Source organism: Macaca nemestrina, chromosome 11, assembly GCF_043159975.1.
Source record: "Macaca nemestrina isolate mMacNem1 chromosome 11, mMacNem.hap1, whole genome shotgun sequence".
NCBI classification, from domain to species: domain Eukaryota; kingdom Metazoa; phylum Chordata; class Mammalia; order Primates; family Cercopithecidae; genus Macaca; species Macaca nemestrina.
This window is the reverse complement of record NC_092135.1, coordinates 133,156,967-133,174,254: the sequence shown is the minus strand read 5'-3', so window position 1 is coordinate 133,174,254 and position 17,288 is coordinate 133,156,967. Positions and strand designations below refer to the sequence as shown.

The 17,288-nt window shown below is 44.7% G+C and overlaps 1 long non-coding RNA gene across 1 annotated transcript; it reads left to right on the top strand.

Annotated features, from left to right (window-relative positions):
- The first annotated feature begins 5,395 nt into the window (after positions 1-5,395).
- LOC139357020 (uncharacterized) lies at positions 5,396-13,142 on the top strand. The gene is made up of 3 exons (XR_011609625.1): positions 5,396-5,461; positions 11,562-11,790; positions 12,385-13,142. It is a non-coding gene; the product is annotated as an uncharacterized lncRNA (long non-coding RNA).
- The last annotated feature ends 4,146 nt before the right edge of the window (positions 13,143-17,288 follow it).

Sequence of the window (17,288 nt, the reverse complement as noted above, 5' to 3'; positions counted from 1 at the left end):
TTTAGAAGGCTTAAGGGATTGTGAGTGAGCAATTGTTATCATCTAGAAGAGGATGGTTTCTGCTTTCATAGATCTGGATTTATAATAAAATAAAACTCTGACTCTAAGAATGCTTAGGGAGTTGATGCTTTGGTTAATTTATGGTTACATAAAAGCCAATCTGAATGTTTGTTTCAGTTACTGTTGTTGAAAGTCCGTTTAAAATGTGATGGTTGAAAAAATATACAGAGATGCTTTTATTTAAAAAAATCTGGCTAATTCTATTTCTCTAATAAGTGTATGGAACTGAATATAAGGTGCTTTAAAGACTTCTGTGGTGGAGAGAGAATACATCTGGGGATGTCTGCTCAGCTCAAAATGACCTCCCTAAACTGTTGCTCTCTGGAGAGCTCTGGCCATGTGTGTGTAAAATAATCCTGTCTTCTGGCCACAGTGGAGATGGCACCTGGCCCCAAGAGAGCCAGTCAGAACCTTTTATTTGGGAATTTGACACTAGGACTAATAACAAGAGGGCAGTTTCTCCCAGTGGTTGAAATGACAACATGTGAACTTGGGAGCTGGGGACAGCCATTTTCTCGACAGCAGGTGGACTAAGGGATAGAGATGGTTGGCCTGTCAAGGAACAGCATTGAAATCAAGTAGAAAGCCAGCACATTCTCCCTGGGTGCCCACTGGCCTCCCATGCCCGGCACTGGCCTTTCCTGAGGTCCAGTTGCATTTCTGCCATTAGCTTCAATGGTTCTTCTCTTTGATCTTATAGGAAACTCCCTATTTCTGCTTAAGCTGGCTGGTGTTACTTGCATCCCAAAGAAATTCACTCTTCTAGTCCCTGAAGGCATCATGCCAACCACCAGTCCCCTGGTCTGGCTCTGGTGTGGTCCTCCTTCCCTGTCCTACGTGGTGTCCTGGTCCAGCCCATCTCCCATCATCCAGGCATGAAACTTGGATGCTACATTCCATGCCTCCCTCTGCCCCACAGCCAAGCAGACACCAGGACCTGTACGTCCCTCCTCGCTCAGCCTCTCCCTGTGCCGACTTCAAACAAACAAAAACAAACAAACAAACAAACAAAAAACACCTTTTTAGTTTGGATGCTTGCACATTCACATGCAGTTGCAAGAAATACTTCAGAGAGATCTCACAGAACTTTCGCCCAACTTTCCCAACGGTGGCATAACTATAGTATAAGACGATATCACACCACCAGAAAAATGACTCTGATACACAGAGAGACATGGGGATAAATTATTTAAAATTAGCACAGGCCTACTGTCTATGGATGTCCATCGTCCAAAAACAAACAAAAATGAACCTTGACCTAAACTTCACACCATACATTCCACAGATTTTTTGTTTGTTTTTGAGACAGGGCATCACTCTGTAGCCCACACTGAAGTGCAGTGGGATGATCTTGGCTCACTGCAACCTCTACCTCCTGGGCTCAAGCCATCCTTCCACCTCAGCCTCCTGAGTAGCTGAGACCACAGGAATGTGCCACCATACCTGGATAATTTCTGTATTTTCTGTAGAGACAAGCTTTTGCCATGTTGCCCAGGCTGGTCTTGAACTCCCGAGCTCAAGTGATCCTGGCTTCAAGCGATCTTCCCATCTTGGCCTCCCAAAGTGCTGGGATTACAGGCATGAGCCACTATGCCTGGCCTTACCACAGTTTTTTAACCATACACCCGTGATGGATTATTTGGATTGTCTCCAGTTTGGGCTATTACAAACGAGTCTATAATGAACACTGATGAACAAGTTTTTGTGTGAATAGAAGTTCTCATTTCTCTTGGTTAAATGTCCAAGAGTGCAACTCCTGGGCTGTATGGCGAGTTCATGCTTGGTTTTGTAAGAAACGGCTCATCCTCCTTTCCAGAGAGGATGTACCATTTCACATTCTCTCCAGTCACGCATGAGTGACCCAGCTTCTTCCATCCTTGTCAATATTTGGCATGGTTGTTATTTTTATGTTAGTCGCTCTGGCAGGTGTATCTCCCATCCTATTCTGGTTTTATTTTACATTTTTCTGGCTGATTATGTTGACTAGCCTTTCATGCACTTATTTGCCATCTGCATATCATCATTGTAAGAGTTCTTCATGTATTCTAGAGGCAAGTCCTTTGTCAGATATGCGGCTTGCAAATATTGTCTCCCAGTCTATAGCTTGTCTCTTCAATCTCTTAACATGGTCTCTCAGAGAGCAAACGTCTTTAACTATCATGAGGCCCAATTGATCAATTTCCTCTATTATGGATGGTGATTTGGTGTCAAGTCTAAGAACTCTGACTAGCCCTAGATTTCAAAGATTCTCTTCTTGGGTTTTTTCAAAAGTTTATAGTTCTATGTTTTACATTTAAGTCCATGATCCATTTTGAGATAATTGTGTATGGTGTGAGGTTTAGGTCAAGGTTCATTTTTGTTTGTTTTTGGATGATGGACGTCCATAGACAGTAGGCCTGTGCTAATTTTAAATAATTTATTCCCATCAGTTGATAATTGTATTTTTGTTTTATTTTTGTATTTGGCTCCCACAGGAGTCCCATGCTAAAGAGTGAGAGGGGAAGAAGGGAAAAAAGAGGCGATTGGCAAATCAAGGTTAAGGCATTCTTGAATCAAATACAAATAACACAACACAGCATTCAAACCTTAGTTCCCACCTTGCCACACCTACAGCGCTATGAGGATAAAGTGCAGGCGTGAGTGAGAAACTGCTTACAACCATGAAACCCATAAAGCAGACTTGGGTCACGGTTTGGATGTAAGTCCTGTCCCGTGTGTGGCCGGTGTTAGAATGGAATCCCGCTGGGCAATTTACAATCACTTGTATTTATAAAGCATATTTATCTTAGAGTGCTTTCACATACAGTCTGCCTTTTGCCCTCATTTGTATTTAGTCATTTTCAGTCTAAAATATTGAACCTATATTTATTAAATATATTTAATATTATATAAATTATATATTAAATTAAATATATTAATTTATTAATCTATTCATATAATTATATGTTAATATATTTATTAATTTATTAATAGAGTAATATAAATTTATACAATTATATAAATAAATTAAATATATATTTATAAAATATATAAATATATTTAATAAATTAAATATATTTAATAAATATAGGTTCAATATTTTATTACATAAATCTGTCCATTAAATAAATAAATCAGCATTTATTGAACATTTTATTTGTGTTTACAGTTACAATAAAAGGGAGACTAGACACAGGGAGTAACATAAAAGCATAGATGTTAACCTAAAGAATTGGAAATGTGATCTGTCATTCTTTAACAATGATTCTTACGTGATCACATAAGCCTCAAGGCAGAGCCAGCCTCAAATGCAGCTGGGCTGGCTGCACAAGCAGCTGCCCCTTGGGGTAGGGGTCCTGACCTGGGTGAATTCTTTGTAGCCCAGCTCTGGTCTCCAGAAACTTGATTTTTTTATTACACTGACAGTGCCTGTCTTTCAAGGACAGACAGAAGTTAACTAGACTCATAAAAACTGATGTATAAACCCTGAGGCTAATTTATCCATCAATAAGAAGAGAGGTGATTGTTGATGGGATAGAAAGGTGTCGGTGTGACATGACTCAGGGAACACTTTCTTTTGTAGGCTGGTTGCCAGGGCAGCTGGAATGATGACACTGCTTGATGCACAAAGAATTGGAAGAAGTTGATCTTGGGATTTTCCTCTCTTCCTAGGGGGTGTGCGCCAAGGATGCTTGACTGCACAAACTCCCTGAGTCAAGCTTCATTCAGTCCCAGGGAGCTAGAAGAGCCCTGCCAATATTTGTGTCTAGGTTTCCATGCCTGCCCAACACCCTTTCAACTCCAACATGACCCAGTTCAATTGACTGGGTTTCTACTGATTCATTTGAGATCCTGTTCTGCCTTGCTTCCCCAACCTCACTGCCATCTGGTATCTGATGTGCTCCCAAACTCTTCATCCTCATCTTCTGGGAAATCCCCTAAGTTTGCTGCCTCAGTGGCGAGTGATGTCCAGGGTGTGGATTTTACCAGCACTACTCCAGGTGCTTAGACAACCTCATCAGTGCAGCCCCAGGTTCTGGTTATCGATGCATATATTGGGTTTCTATAGATGCTGGCATAGGCTCTCTGAAATGAAATGAAAAATGGAGATTTGGGGGAAAGAAAGCTGTTTTAAAAAATAATAATACCAGTACTTTCTTGTGTTTTTGTTTGTTTGTTTGTTTTTTGGTTTGGTTTGGTTTTACATTGCCATGGGTGGACCTCTAATAATTCCTCCCAATCTCTCATTCTGCAGCAGCTGCTCATCAGCAAGACGAGGTAGATGGTTGCAGAGCAGCGCAGGGACCCAGGCACAGACAGCGGGGCCTGCCCGCCTGTACCGGCAGAAGGCAGCAGGTTACCCAGAGCACACTCTTCCTTGTTTGTGTTGGATCACTCTAGTCCTGATGAGCTGAAGAATACCTGCAATTATTTCCAAATCCCAATGGGTGCTTCCATGGCTTCAAAGTACAAGGAAACCCACATCTGATTAACTATCACTGCTGCCAAGGGCAGGCATTCAGCTGCATGGAAGGCATGAAACTGCATTCAGAAGAAAGCAGTTTCAAACTCTCACAAGCTTCTAATTTCATTTAGTGCTCATAATCACCCCATGGGGCAGAAAATCCATCCCACATGAGAGATGAAGGCACCAGTGATGAAATAAAAGGCTGCCCAAGGTCACTCTGGAACTGAGACTGAGACCGGACCTGTCTCCAATGCCAGCGCACCCTTGGTGTGCCTGACCTTGATGCACAGGGCATAGGAGCAAACAGGATTTGCTGTGTCTGTGAGGCCCCCCTCGTGCTTGTGGGGAGCAGGAGGGAGCATTGAGCTCATAAACAGCATAAAAAGTTCAAGTCTTTGCAAAATTATTGAACTTGTGGAATTTGCATGGCCTTCAACAAACATGTATTTAGATCTTGCACCTCTTCTGCTAACAGAGTCCTAAGAGAACTACATGTGGGGTGGGGATTCCAAATGGGCCTGGAGGATGCCTGCAAGGCTTCCGGGAGAGGGGCCTCTACCTCCTCGTGTTCTTGGCGCCTGGCGGGGACTCAGTGGTCGCTCTGTCACTCTCACTCACCTCTGGAGTGATTTTAGGTTTTTGGAGCTGAGGAGCTGCCCCCAGCAGACCCACTGGCTGGGCAGGAGCCTTCCTGGGATTGCTGTGGGCTGAAGGCTGCCCTCTGCCCCGGTGCCACCTTCTAGCCAAATGCCAGCTGAAGGGGACTGTGTTCCCAAAGTCATTGTTTAACAGTGACCTGGCAGCCTGGTCACTGAACTTCCCTGCAGTCAAACGTGGGTATTAGGAAAGGATTTTGAAAAATACCCGTTCCACAATGTGGCTGCCAGGGTTCCACACTGGAGGGGTGAGCAGGGTTCCGCGCTGGAGGCGTGAACAGGGTTCCGCGCTGGAGGGGTGAGCAGGGTTCCGCGCTGGAGGGTGAACGGGGTTCCGCGCTGGAGGGGTGAGCGGGGTTCCGCGCTGGAGGGTGAAGTGTTAAGGCCAGGCCCTGTTTTCAGAGACTGTCAGGAGGGGGAAGGTGGGGCTTGTTCTTTTGATGAGGGGCATCCACTCTGCCAGCCACGGCCTCTCTCCTCCAGCCGCGCCCTGAATATATTCTTATCTGAATATACTATGACATTGGTGGCTACAAAATGGTAACTTTTTTCTAATTCCATTGTTTCTTATCTATTTATTACCTGAATTGTTCTGTAAAGCAGATCTGCCCCCAACATCACCATTTTTTGGAATTATTTTGGATTTGTGAATGCTTTTTAAAAATGCAATGTGTTGTAATCCATTTTTGGAAAACATTCAAACCATCCCAAATGCTGCCAGTTGGAGGCCCTTTAAGTCTGCTAATTTCACGTTCTTTGCCCAGGCTTTGGGTACACCCTTCCTTCTGACACTAGAAGACATTTCAGGCTGACTCATACTTTCCGTGCCCCAGGCCTGGAATCACCCTTTTCCCCTTTAGAAACCAAGGTCTGGTTTCTAAACACCATCCTCCACCAATGGGACTGGGCGCAGTGGCTCACACCTGTGATCCCAACACTTTGGGAGTCCGAGGCAGGAGGATCACTTGAGCCCATGAGTTCAAGACCAGCCTAGGCAACACAGCAAGATCCCTGTCTCTACAAAAATTTTAAAAAAAAAAAATTAGCTGTGTGTGGTGGTGGTGGGCACCTGTAGTTGGGAGGCTGAGGCAGGAGATTCAATTAAGCCCAGGAATTCAAAGCTTCAAAGCTGCAGTGAGCTATTATTATGCACACCCCTGCATGCCAGCAGAGTGAGACTCTGTCTAAGAAAGAAAGAAAGAAAGAGAGAAAGAAAGAAAGAAAGAAAGAAAGAAAGAAAGAAAGAAAGAAAGAAAGAAAGAAAGAAAGAAAGAAAGAAGAAAGACAAGAAGGAAAGAAAGAAGGAAGGAAGGAGGGAGGGAGGGAAGGAAGGGAGAGAGAAAAAGAAAGAGAGAAAGAAAGGAAAGAAAAGAAAAAAGAAAGAAAGAAAGAGAGAGAGAAAGAAAGGGAAGGAAAGAAGGAAGGAAGGAAGGAAGGAAGGAAGGAAGGAAGGAAGGAAGGAAGGAAGGAAGGAAGGAAGGAAGGAAGGAAGGAAAACCAACCAAAGTCTGGGTGCCAAGTGTGTTCTTTGCTGCTATTGTGTCACTGTTTCTTCTTTTCAATGGGCAGAGATATGAAACATAGTTTTTTAAATTAAAATCATGAGTTCTTGTGATGATGCCTTTACCTCCTACCTCCAATCCCACACCAACAGGTTCTTCTTCACATTCGCACACCTCATATATGTTTATCTCCCTTCTCCCACTGTGAGGTCCTGGGTTTCCAATAACTACATAGTTCTTCATTTGCCCAGTCCTACAACCTCACAAAATAGTTTTGCAATCACTATACCAATGTCACTGCTGAAAGCAAACCTATTAAGTAAATGTCAACATTTCTTTGAAGACCTTTTGTCCTTAAAATCTATCCCACTGGAAGGTACACAATCAAAGTACACTTTTCAAAAGTTACTTGAATTAATTGTTATTTTTCTATGTGGTTATAATATCAATTTGATATATAGTTAGGCTCATCTAGGTTTTTTTGTTTTTATTATTATTATTATTATTGAGATGGAGTCTCGCTCTGTCACCCAGGCTGGAGTGCAGTGGCGTGATCTTGGCTCACTGCAATCTCCACCTCCTGGGTTCAAGTAATTCTCTCTGCCTTAGCCTCCTGAGTAGCTGGGATGACAGGTGCCCGCCACCACACCTGGGTAATTTATGTATTTTTCAGTAGAGACAGAGTTTCACCATGTTGCCCAGGCTGATCTTGAACTACTGACCTCAGGCGATCTACCTGCCTAGGCCTCCCAAAGTGCTGGGATTGTAGGCGTGAGGCACCGAGCCTGGTCAGCTCATCTGTTTTTGCTTGTGATCAATTGTATTTGATTCCAATAACAAAAGCCAAGGAAAAATAGAAGAGTGTCACCTTATATAAAGCATGTAAGGGCACTGTGACAACAGAAAATATTACTCAAGATATTGAAGTGCAAATTTCAATTTCATTTAAAGGGAAGATGTTTCTCAAGAGATGTAGTGATATGAAATTATCTGGACTTAGAGGACATTGGTACTTTGAATTCAACAGCAGTTTGGGCAACATAGTGAGACCCCATCTCTACAAAAACAATTTTAAAAATTAGCTGAGTGTGGTCACACACCCATGGTCCCAGCTACTCGGGAGGCTGATGTGGGAGGATCCCTTGAGCTAGGGAAGTTGAGGCTGCGGTGAGCTGTGATTGTGCCACTGCACTCCAACCTGGATGACAGAGCAAGACCCTGTTTCAAAAACAAACAAAAAATATCACAAGCAATAGGGCAAAGATGAACCCTGAGATGTAATCATGGATCAACCAAGAAAAAATATTACCTCCTGAAAGAACACAAGGGCACCTGGTGATTTCAGTAGCTTAACAAAACGAAAAACCATTAAAACCCCATACCACTGGACAGTCAGACTTGCCAGGTGTTTTTGGCACACGGGGTAGGAGTGACAGGTGAACTGGAGCCACAGTTCTGGCCATTTCTCCCTGAGCTCATTTGCCGTTCTGCCGTTTCTGCTGGAGATGCCACTGCTGTTTAATTCGCAAACTGTTCTGGTCACAGTTTGGCGGCTCAGTTGCTACCTTAAATCTTTATTTTCCCTATGTGTCATACATAATGTTAATTAAAATTTTGATTCCCATGGGATTCACAAATTTCATAATTTAAAAATTTTGTGTAATTTCTTTAATTGGGGTTCAAATAATGCTGACCTCCCTGAGGACTTACTGTACATGAAGCTGAACCAGTAATAAAATTAAAATGTCAGATGAGAGTGAAATATACTTTCCTGCCTTGATACACAGCTGAATACTTGCACACTGTGAATCCAAATATGTTCCCCCATGTTTCTTCTTAAATTTACCAGCAAGGCCTCTATTCATCATCTTGCGTTTCCCTGGAAACCATTGATAAGATTTCAAAACACTTCAAAACAATATAACCCTTCTCTAGAGATGTTTCCTCAGTTGCCGAGGAAACCTGTCTCTCTTATTTTGGTTCCAGGAGTGAAAGGAATGAAGATTCCTATGCCAGGAACAAAACCATATCTAAAAATTTTTGAAGACAAGACCTGCCCTGAATAGGAGGATCTTCAGGTGCTTCCGTCCTCCACCCACTGGATTTTGTCCCCTGCTCTCTTGTTAGGGTCCCTTACGCTGCAGGATGAGGGGGCTACGAGATCTCTCCCCTGGAGGCCCAGCCCTCACTCACAACCTCCTCCAGCCCAGCTGGAGATGGCAACTTTTGGAAAATATACAGGCAATGCAGTGTGGGGTAGTTGCAATGCAGTGTGGCACTGCGAGTCTCTGCATCTCTGTCTCTGTCTCTCCCTCTCTTCTCAGCTTCTTATTGTTATCCCAATAATTAATGGAAACCACCCCTGCAAAGCCCGGCCTCACCCTCTCCTGCCCCAGCCCACCTTCCTGGTTGTGGGAAAAGGCCTGGGGTGGAGACAAGGAACGGCTAATGCCACAGGGAGGAAATGAAAGCTGGTTGGGAGAGGGAAAGCCTCAAAAGAAAGAACTAAATTAAAGCCTCTCCCATTCCCTCCAGCCAGGGGTCAGCTCCTCCACGTCCCCAGGCAACAGAAGTGAATGCAGCAGCTAAGGTCAGCATCCGGTCAGATGGTGCAGCCGGGGCCCTAGGAACTGGGCGGGGCCAGGACCACTGAAAAGGGAACCGGCAGGATGAGGACAGAGATGGGAATGGGAACAGGGAGTAGGAGAGGCAAGGTGGAGACAGCGGTGTGGAGACCCAGCTGGCCGTGTACGTGCAGGAGTGGGCACTTGGCCAGGGCAGGGGTGGGACTTCTGAGTTAGCAGCGTCCACCCGCACTGGCAGGAGGATCCATGGGAAGGAGGGGCAGGGACAGTGGAGGGTTCTCCCGGGATGAGCCTAGGAGGAAGGTCCAGGAGTCAGAGGTCTCACTCTAGCTTAGGGTGAGGCGGCTCCTCACAAAATGCATGACTCCACTTTTTAGAGAAAGCACTAAGATTTTCAGGAAAGTAAAACTGTGTATGACTCAGCTCCATTGGCCTGAGTTGGATTTGGCATCAGGCATAATGATTGGTTCCCCCAACTCTTCTCTTAGAAGGACATGGATTTGGGAGCAGCATCAGGACTCTCACTGCCGGGGAGGGCAAAAGAGGCCTTTGGGAGCCTGCCTGCTGTGGGGCACATAACGACGAACAGGACATGACTGGGTCCTGGGGAGAGCCCAGCCCAGAGTAGGTGTGTAGGGGGCAGGCGGGCAGGGCCCATGAGAAATGTCCAGATGACACGAGGCAGGAGTGTGAAGGGGAGCACGTCCACTGCAGGTGGGGATGTGTCATGTGGGAAGCAGCATTAAACTACGCCTGAAATCGTATCGACTGTTTCTTACAAATAAGAAGGAAGAAAGACCCCCCCAGGAACAACGTGGTGGGGGAAGTTCAATGCCCAGGTGTCTGCAGCTCAGGGTCTGTGAAGGTGGAAGCCACAGGGTGGGCCTGAGCAGGTTCAAGGAGCCTGCAGTCACTGTTGATAGGCAGGGGAGCCCAGAAACCAAGCAGGGGAGTCCAGAAATCAGGCAGGGACATGACAGCTGAGAAATGTGCCTCCCTTGGAAAACGTGCAGTATCTTCCCTCTCCCAGAGAATGGAGATAAAGGCAGGATTTTGAGGAAAGGCAGGCAGGTGGAGGGGGATTGTTTGGGTCCATGGCTTTCTGCAAATAAGAAGATGTCTCCATGGGAAGGTAGGCGGGTCTGTAAGACACACAATGTGTAGGGGTGAGATAGATGCCAGGTGTGGGTGCAAGGTGGATGTCTTAGGTTACACCTGACACCCACATTCCTTTCATTTGAGACAATGCTTTGCCAGGCGAGCAGGCAGCTGCCCCTTCTGCAAGGAGGACAGGACATTCTGTTCCACAGAGAGAAGCTCATTTGACACCACTTCACAATCCCTCCTGCTTCCTCGCAGTGCCAGTCCCGGGATTCTACCTCACTCCTGCATCATCAGTTCCTGGATTGTTTCCATTAGCAAATGCACTAAAAACAAACACACAGAACAACATCCTGGCCCTGTTCACGCCCTTCTGCTGCTGCCTTCACTTTCTTCCCCCTCTGCGGCTCAGCTGCTTGGAGGAGCCCCTCTGCCTGCTCCTGCACCTGTCTTTCTCCCGTGTCATGGTCTCCCTTCCTTTGCTCGGCTGGGCCTCCTGTACCGGGCTGGATTAACCACAGTCCTTGCTCTCAGACATGCCCTCATCGCTGACCCATGGATGGCGCACATTTGGATTTTTATGTATCTAGTTATTTTTGAGCACCAGAAAATTTACTACCCAAAACAAAAGCTCTAACTTTGACAACGAACTTCCTGTATCCAGATGGTTCTCCTTTGACTCTTCTGCATTTCTCTACCTGAGACTTATTATCACCTGAGTCCTGGCTTTCATTGGCCTGCTTTCCTTTTCATACAGTTTTATTGCTTGTATTTATGCCAATGAAGAGTTCATCTGCTCACTTGTCTTTTGATGCATGAGGTTGTTTCCATGTTTTTGCTAAAACCAGCAGGGCTACAATGAACATCCTTGTATATGTTTCCGGTTGTAAGTGACTGATATCTCCTGGGTTTGTCTCTCTTCTTTTAAAATTACTTTATCCAGAACTGCTTTCAATGCGCACATGTCTGTTGTTTTCCACAACAATGTGTATCTCAGCACTTCCCCCATCTCTCCTGTGCTCTCTGCCATCACTGTAAGTGGTCACATCCTCTGTCATACGGATGTAGCCATTGAGCTGGTGGCCTCCCTACTGCAGGACTTCTGGCCGATTCAATGATTCCACCATGAGTGTCCTGAAAACGTGACTTCCTTTGTCTTCAGATTTGTTTTTCCTTTCTTCCTATGTCATTGCATGTCACTGAAAAGTAGAGTAAGTGAAGTCAGTGGCCAAACGGAAACCTTTCAGCCACCTTCACTGTATGTGCCTTGTATTCATCCATTCTTACACTGCTATGAAGAAATATCTGAGACTGGAGAATTTACAAGGTTTAATTGATCCACATTTCCGCGTTCCTGGGGAGGCCTCAGGAAACTTACACAATCATGGCAGACGGCGAAGGGGAAGCAAGGCGCCTTCTTCACAGAGCGGCAGGATGGAGTGAGTACAAGCAGGGGAAATGCCAGACGCTTATAAAACCATCAGATCTCATGAGACTCACTCACTATCATGAGAACAGCATGGAGGAAACTGCCCCTATGATTCAATTGCTTCCACCTGACCTCACCCTTGACATTTGGGGATTATCGGGATTATAATTCAAGGTGAGATTTGGGTGGGGACACAAAGCCAAACCATATCATGCTGCTATGGGTTCTGTGTTCAGCATATTCGTATAGATCTGCAAATAATTGATCATTTATCACTGATTATCAATTGAAAGATGCTTCTTTGGCTTTTCTAGAAGGAATTGGAAGAGTTCAGGATTTCTCCCACAATAATAGATGTCAAGTGAAAGAGAAGGAAAACAACATAAAAGAAAAGATACAAAATAAAGATTTTCTATCCTTGTGTGGAGGTGAGGACCAGAGTTCTCAGTGTTTCAGCTGTTAGTTGCTAAGGAACAAAATTCCCCAAAACTTACAGGAGGAAAACAATAATCATTTTATTATTATTATGAATTTCGTGGGTTGGGAATTTGGGCAGGAGTTGTAGAGTTGACTTGTCTCTCTTCTCTGTTCCACAATGTAAAAGACTTTAATGACTGCAGTCTTCTAGAAGTTTCTTCACTCACATCTCTGGTGCCTGAGCTCAGCTGGGACTACTGATCAGAATGTTTCCACATGGCCTCCCCATGTGGCGTGGGCTTCCTCAGAGCATGGCAGCTTCAGAGGCCTTGGACTTTTTACAAGGCAGTCAGGATTTCAAGAGCAAATGCTCCAGTGAACAAGGCAGAACCCACATGGCCTTTTAGTCCTGGCTTCGGAAGCCACACAGCCTCACATTTGGCCTGAAGAACTCTAAAGACTTGATCCCACTGGTCACGTTCTTGCGGGGCATGAGAGCTGGATCCAGCACCTCTAACTCAGCTGTGTGTGAAGGGCCGACTATTGAGATGCAGAATTACCAAGTGGTCCACGGTTCATTTTCTTCTAATGTCCTCACTAACTGTCACTGGGACTTGGCAGTTCTTCCCTGAGTAAGATCAAATGGGTTGGCATTCACTTGGAATCTATTCTAATGAGAAAGAAGACAGTCTTTAACTGTGATAAAATAGTGCTTGGGATCCACTGGCTCTTTGGTTGGAGAGAAGAAAGCCACATGGGAAGCTGGCAGAGGGGAAGTCAGAGGAAGGGAGTGGTGTCCAGAGAACTCCTACACAGCTGTGGGCTCAGGAGATGAATAGGAATGATGGGTTCCTAATTGTGAAAACAGGAAAAGGTGCCACTACAATGCTACGCCAAAAATAAAATAAAAATATGATGTGAATGCTTAGTAAGAGAACACTATCTTTGGGCTGCTTGTTTTCAAGGTGTGTATATTTCTCCCTTGGGGACCTTTCTGAGAGGTGTCTGTGATTCCAGGCTGGTATCAGGGGGCAAAATTCCACCTTAACAGTATTCCAATGTCATCACCATCCCCAGGAGGGTTCCCAGAATGGTTGAACATCATTGCTGCAATGGTCACGGATCTAGCTTGGGCCTGTCCCTGGCCACTCATCACAAGATGGTGGGTGACTAGCGTTGGAATTCCCCTCAGATCAGTGAAGGACAAGAACCAGTTGAAAAATTCACCAGAGTCCTACATGCATCCTTGATCAAGACCTGAGACTCAAGGGAGTTTCCCTGAGAGGAAAACAAAAATAATGCCATTTGAGAGTCCTTCCCAGTCCCCGGGCAGCTGTTCAAGTCTTTGTTTCCTACCCATTTCCTAAACACATTCCACAAACAGAGATACTTGAATTACTAGAATGATTTTTCATATTTTTAAAGGCCTTTTGGAAGAACACTCCTTTGGTAGCCCATGCTTTGTACCTCTCTGAAGGTTCCAACCTCTCTGCTTTCTGCTGCTGTTTAGGCAGCAGCGGAGCTCCAGTGTGTGGAGTTCCCTGTTCTCATACCATGATTCAGACGGGTCTGACAGGTCTGTGTATCTTGTCTATATGGCCTATGGACTGACCCTATCAAAGACACATTTGCTGAGAGACTTTGGAGCTCCCTGGGAAGTAACTCATCCTAAGAGGAAGGAGGGTTGAAGAGCACACGAGGGTCTCTAGTGAGTGAGCCAGGTAAGGATCAAGGGCTCATTTGGGTTCTGGACAGCATCTATCCCGCAAACTGCTCTGTGGCCCAGCCCACACAGACTCATGTCTGTGCCTTGGGAAGAGGGTTCTGAAATAAACAAGTGAAAAAAGGTAAGTAAGAATGAACAGATTAACTGTTTCACTCAACTCTCATTCTGCAATGTTGACTGTGGGAGGGAAAGCGTGTTGAACTGGTGGCCCTGCAGGTGGTTTCGTGAAGGTTTCATGGTGACTTCTGCAGCTCTCTTGCAGCGCTGGTGGCTTCAAAGATGTTGATCTTGATGTGGCAGCAGACATCTCAGCATGGAGCTGGAATCCAGGCAGCACCTGCTTCCAAGACTTGCCCTGGATCTCACATGTCCCTGTTGCCTGGAATGTGGAGACAATCCCCAGGAGTAGTGTATGGAATGATTTCTGCATCAAACAGTCCAAAGGGCTTGATGGGAAGGGCAAGGTCAGGACCAGACCAGATGAAGACCCGACGGGGAGGCCTGACCAGGAGTCAGGGCGCTAAATCACATAGAATCCCCTGAGCTGCCAAATGAGCAATCAGTTTATCAACCAACACACATAGGTCTCTTTTCTCAGCTGTCAAGCTCACAAAGATACTTTAAATTTATAATCCCAGGAGAGGGCTAAAACCATGAGGTGGAAAGTTGATGGGAAACTTTATAATGGATGGATCAGGCTGACAACACCTGATTCCTCTCATTTATCTTAACGTCACCAAAGGTGGGACCCCAGACATCCTGTGCCTCTTGACTCTCAGCAATAAGTTTCTAGCATCACCTGTAACATATTATTGTCCATAAATTGAACAACCTGAGCTGAATTGAGCCTCTAGATCTAACTATCCATCCACAGGAAATATGAGGGTTGGAAGATAGCCTTAAATGGTTCCTCAACGATTCAACCAGCCCAATCCAAAAGTGAGACATTCTATAAGATAAATGACCTGGAAAATGAGCTGATTGCTTCCAACAAATAGCTGGCATGGAGAAACCAGAGGAAGAGTTGAAACTGTTAAGATCACAGGATAATTAAGAGACATATCAGCTAAGAGCAATAAATAGTGCAAATGAACCGGAAAAAGTCACTTTCGAGACAACAATCAGGAAAACTGAAGATAGATTGGTTATTAGATAATATTAAGGAATGATTACTAATCTTTTGGATATAAGAATGGTATTGTGTGTGTGCATTTAAGCATTCATCATTTATTTGTTAGAGATAAGCACTGGAGTACTTTTCAGTGAATGATGTGGCATCTGGAATTTGTTGTACATGCTCAAGAAAAAAAGCCAAAACAGTTTTGGGAGGACAGATGCAACACAAAGAACAGAATGTGGGTAATTGTTGGAATGGAACTAGGGGTTCATTATACTATTCTCTCTCTATATATTTTTTTTTGAGATGGAGTCTCTCTCTGTTGCCCAGGCTGGAGGACAGTGGTGCGATCTCGGCTCACTGCAACCACTGCCTCCTGGGTTCAAGCGATTCTTGTGCGTCAGTCTACCAAGTAGTAGCTGGGATTATGGGCACATGCCACCATGCCTGGCTATTTTTGTATTTTTAGTGGTGATGGGGTTTCCCCATGTTGGATAAGCTGATCTTGAACTCCTGACCTTAGGTGATCTGCCCACCTCAGCCTCCCAAAGTGCTGAGATTACAGGTGTGAGCCACTGTACCTGACCTTTAAATTATTTTATATTAAAAGATTGTTTTAAAATGTCACCCTGGATTAGCAAAGGTGTGGAAAGATCTGTATTAGTCTGTTTTCATGCTGCTGATAAAGACATACCCAAGATTGGGCGATTTACAAAACAAAGAGGTTTAATGGACTCACAGTTCCACGTGGCTGGGAAGGACTCACAATCATGGCAGAAGGTGAAAGGCATGGCTCATATGGTGGCAGACAAGAGAAGAGAATGAGAGCCAAGAGAAAGGTGGTTCCCCTTATAAAAACATCAGATCTTGTGAGACTTATTCACTACCATGAGAACAGTATGGGGGAAATCGCCCCCATGATTCAATTATCTCCCACCAGGTCCCTCCAACAACACGTAGGAATTATGGGAGCTACAATTTAAGATGAGATTTGGGTGGGGACACAGAGCCAAACCATATCAGGATGTGTCAGGCTTCCCTATGGCAGATGTTGAGAAGCAGATCTTATAAGGGTGATGGAACAAGACATGCCCCAGAAAAGACTAGTGGGGAAAGGAAAGTGACACCAGGGATAGGGAGTTGCCGGGGTGGGGGGGCAGTATCCAACAAAGTCCCCTGGAGGGTAAATGATATGGTTTGGCTGTGTCCCCACCCAAATCTCATCTTGAGTTGTTTTTTATAGCAGTGTGAAAATGGGCTAATACAAACTTTGGCTCCACCCCACAGGAGAACTCCAGAGGAAGGGGAGCTCACACTTTAGAGTTGCCTCGGTCAGGGGTAAAGAGTGTTTATTTTTAAATTAAACGCATGGAGTGTGTACACATGGCAACCACACTAAGAAGTTAATTCACCGGTCCATTGTTTTCCGTAGGTGAGGGAAGTATTTTAAATTTTCATCTTTATACTTTTGCAGATTCTCAGTAATGAACGTAGATTGTAATCGAAAAAAAATGATGAAAGATACATGACATAGATGTTTAAAATTTAATGCAACACGCAGCATGCTGAGAGCACGGCTGGCTCAGGGTGCCAATGTCAAGCATGGACATGGGTGCTAGATTAGAAACAAGATGCTGGAAACATGCACTGGTTTGTGGGTGAATCTTGATGCCTTTGATGTAAATGGGACTCACAAGGAGAGAAGCAGATTTTGAGAGGAAAAAGATAGTTCTGTTTGGATGTAGCTAGTTGAAAATGCCAGTGAGTCTTCAAAACTACAAAGAGACGCCACTTCACACCCACTACGATGGCTAGAACCAAACTGAGACAGTAACAAGTGCTGACAACAATGTGAAGAAATTGAACCCAAGTGCACCGTTGGTGGAAACAGAAAACAGTGCAGCTGCTATGGAAAACAGTGTGGCAGTTTCACAAAAAAACAAAGATCGAATTAGCATGTGATTCAGCTACTCCACTTCTGGGTATATATTCAAAAGAAAAGAATGCAGAGTCTCCGAGAGATAGTTGCACACCCAAGTTCATAGCAGCATTACTCACAATAGCCAAAAGGCAGAAATAACCCAAGTATCTGTCGACAGATGAATGGATAAACAAATGCAGAATATATTAATACATACAGTGCAAAGTTACTCAGGTTTAAAAAGGAAGGAAGCATTAACACATGCTATGGCATGGATGAATCTCAAAAGCATTAAACATTATGCTAAGTGAAAGATGCTAGTCCCAA